This window comes from Cynocephalus volans, chromosome 9 (genome assembly GCF_027409185.1).
Source record: "Cynocephalus volans isolate mCynVol1 chromosome 9, mCynVol1.pri, whole genome shotgun sequence".
In the NCBI taxonomy this organism is placed as follows: Eukaryota; Metazoa; Chordata; class Mammalia; order Dermoptera; family Cynocephalidae; genus Cynocephalus; species Cynocephalus volans.
Genome location: NC_084468.1, coordinates 24,838,416 through 24,842,316, shown reverse-complemented (window position 1 = coordinate 24,842,316; position 3,901 = coordinate 24,838,416). Strand labels below are relative to the sequence as shown.

General features: G+C 34.7%; 1 pseudogene; it reads left to right on the top strand.

Annotated features, from left to right (window-relative positions):
* Positions 1-2,664: 2,664 nt before the first annotated feature.
* Positions 2,665-2,895, top strand: LOC134385678 (thymosin beta-4-like; annotated as a pseudogene).
* The last annotated feature ends 1,006 nt before the right edge of the window (positions 2,896-3,901 follow it).

Genomic DNA, 3,901 nt, shown 5'->3' with positions numbered 1-3,901 from the left:
AGCATAACTTAGTTACTTTCCCATCTGTTCTTCCTCCTTTTTATTTATTTATTTATTTATTTTTGCATATTCAGCAATGCATTGTGGGGAAAAGGCTGGCGAGACCAGCATACACAAGATCTTGAGAAGAAAAAAATTATCTTTGAGTTTGTATATAGTGGACTTTTTCTTTAATTCTTAGTTCTCAGGAATTTCAAACATACAATAGCTAGAAATCAAAGTTGGAAAGCTTTAAAAATTATACAATAAATGTTCTTATTTATGAACCTTGAATTCATTCAACAGTTATTGAGCCAACAATGAAATATTGAATTACTGACTAATTCTCTCCTCTTTGCATAATTGCCAATTGAAGGCTTTAGTAGTGGAAGTGCAAGAAACATCCTTTGATGATTATGAATCTCGAAGAGTTGACAGAATTATCTGAAGAAATTAGATTAAATTTTGACATGTTTTGAACCCCAATGCAATTGCAAAATTTTACTGATCATCATTTACTTAAAAAGCCTTTCCTACCTACTCAGAAGTTATTTTTTTAATGTTCTGTTTTGTACCAGATCTGGCATCATATATCATTTGATGTGCCAGATACTAATTAACCGAGTAAGTAAAATTTGAGTTTTCAGTGATTAAAAGGCCTAACACTTTATATAAGTTCTATTTGCTATTTTAATTTTTTCTTTGATTTAAAATACAGCTAGCAGTTGGTGATCCTGAAACACATTTTCTTACTGACCTTGAAAGTGTTGTATCTCATTATGAGATTTATAGCCACCTAGGACCCTCAAAACCTGTAATTTTAAGTTTAAGAGATTTGTGGGTTATTAAAAAAATGAGTATTATAAAGCAATGCTCAAGCCAACAGAATCAGCATAGTATTCAGCAGCACACATCTTCTGGTGCATATCATTGCAGCCTTCATTTCTGAATTGTACTCACCAATTCAATGTGATTATTGATTGAATTATGCTATTTTGTCAAAGGCCAGTCTCCACTGCAGTCCTGTGGGAAAGAAGACTTAATATTCAGTTAATTATATCTGTCCTATTAAACCTGAAAATCTCATTGACTTTCCAAATTCTCCATTTCTGTATCTCATAGGTGAGCATATTGACATAACTTACCACACTCTGCAATCCCCATTGCAGTGCACGCTGTCATTCAATTGTTTCTAATTTAAAAGAAATCTTCAGTCAGCTCTGTAGAATTACAGGGGTCAGAATTTATAAACATGTTCCTGCTGTTTCTGCCAGTCTGTACCTCAGTCTGCAACCTGTATCTTGAAAAATGTAAGTCATGGGAATATGCTTTCTTTAAAAGAAAATAGCATTTTATATTATTTGTTTACAAATTGCTCATACATATATTGTCATTTGTTCCTCTAAGTATCATTATAATCCAAATTTTACAAATGCAGAAATAAAGGCCCAGGGAGCCAAAGGACTAAGTTACCCAATTTATAAACGTGGTCTCAAAATACAAATGTATATGCCCTATTTTACAATTCCCCATTTTTCCTGAGAGGTACTTGGAGACTTTGAGAGCATAAACTCTAGGGTTAGAGTGTAAAGGTGTGAAACCTAGCTCTGGCCACTTAGTAGTTATGTAGCTTTAGTGAAGTTGCTTGCTTTCTTTGTGCAGAATTCACATCTGTAATGCAAAATAAGAATAAAATAACTACCATATAGAGTTGTTCTGGGATTAAAATCAGTAAAGACATGTAAAGCAATCAATCCTGGCACATCCTTGCTCTATATAGGAGTTAGCTTTAATTATTGTAGAACTGAATTCCCCTTCCAATACTAAATGAAGATCATGCTGATAGAATACAGAATAGCTGCATAGAATGGATGTCTTTAACCTTCTTTTCAGGATGATGGCTATCCAGCAAAGCTGGCCCTGCTTAAAAAGTGGGAAATTTACAGACAAATCAATTTAAAACATTTTTTTTTCCTGCTTTGAATAAATATAGTGGCATTCAATATGTGGCAGTGGTTTTCTCACTCTAGTTGTAAAAAAAGAAACTGAGTGAATTAACACAGTTAATTAATTCTGTCATAAAGCATTCCTCAAAGAGCACTTATAAACAATTAACTTGCAAAACAATGAGTTTTATACTTTTAAATGGTGATCAAAACTCTAGTAGCAAAGGAGGTGTAGAAAGTCATATTTGTATTTGTTGATGTATGCTATTACTTATTTATGATATCCAGGAACACAAGGTGGCTTATTATTTGACAGAAGGAGAAAAATTGGGGTTTGTGCACAAAGCTGAGTTGTATAAATAAACTAAGCACTCAAATGAAGATATCAAGAAGTAACAGTAAAAGTGCTTTGTTTGGTAACAGAGATAAAGACCAGAAGAAATAACTAAAGTATTTACCTATTTTTTAGTTTAATAACTATAAAAAGAATAAATTGTTACCGTTCTGTTTGTTTGTTTTGTTTTTCTTAGGTTTTTTTTTTTTTTTTTTTTTTTTGGCAGCTGGCAGGGCAGGGGATCTGAACCCTTGACCTTGGTGTTACAAGGCCGTGCTCCAACCAGCTCAGCCAGCCCGGTTACCTTTGTGAATGTCCTTCTGTTCTCTTTTTAATTTATAAGGATGAATTTGCTACTTAGTAATGGTCCAGCATGACTAGACCTTGGACCAAGATAGGAGTTTCATGGTCAAGGTAAAAATTAATTTTAGGGACTCGGCGGTGACCACTGCGCAGACCCGGCTCCACTCGCTCGAGTGCCTCGCTCCTCTTCCTCCGTGACCATGTCTGACAAACCCCATATGGCTGAGATCGAGAAATTCCATAAGTCAAAACTGAAGACAGAAATGCCAAGAGATAAATCCACTGCCTTCCAAAGAAACGATCGAACAGGAGAAGCAAGCCTGGGAGTCGTAATGAGACGTGCCCCGCCGATATGCACTGTCCACTCCACCAGCATTGCCTTCTTATTTTACTTCTTTTAGCTGTTTAACTTTGTAAGATGCAAGGAGGTTGGATCAAGTTTAAATGACTGTGCTGCCCCTTTCTCATCAAAGAACTACTGACAATGAAGGCCACGCCTGCCTCTCCCCTGTGCCTCTCTGGCTGGCAGGGAAGGAAAGGAACCTACATGTTGGTGAAGAAAGAGCTGAGCGGGACGACAGTGACGTCTAGAGTTAAACCAAGCGGGCCCAAGGTGTCCTGCAGGCTGTAAAATGCAGTTTAATCAAAGCACCATTTTTTTGTTCAAATGATTTTAATTCGTGGAATGCACATTTACAAAAAAATATGCAAATATAAAGTTTTAAAAAGTGAAAAAAAATAATTTTAAGAAGTACTGCTAAGCTGTATGTCCATTCAATCATACACCACACAGCACTAATTATTATTCCATAATTTGACTTATATTAAGGCTTAGCATACCCTGAATGCCAGTTCTGACATTTGGAAGGTGTTTACATTGTAGAAAGTTGATCAGCTTCTCTTAACCTCAGCTCAATTGCTTACAGAATACAGACAGTAGTACTAACCTGAGTTGAGAGGTTTCAAAATAGATTATTTAAAGAATTTGACCCAGTACCTGGTACATAATAAGGTAAGTATTTTAGTATATTTAGCTATTATTATTATTTTTATTTTCAGCATTATGTTTACTTATCTTGATGTCACCTGAAACATTAAACGTTACTAAATATTATTTTTAAATTAATTATATTATATTTGAATTTTTTTAGTCAATATTATACAAGAGCTGGAATTTCAAAATGCTTTACAAGGCTTGTGAAGGAAAGGAACAGACTCTACATTCTTGCTCCCCAACTCCAATTTCCTCTCCTGTGAGGCAATCAGTTTCAAAAAAATTTAGATATTTCTTCTGCTCTTTATCTCTTTGTTAGCACATAAAGTGCTTTTACTGTTATTT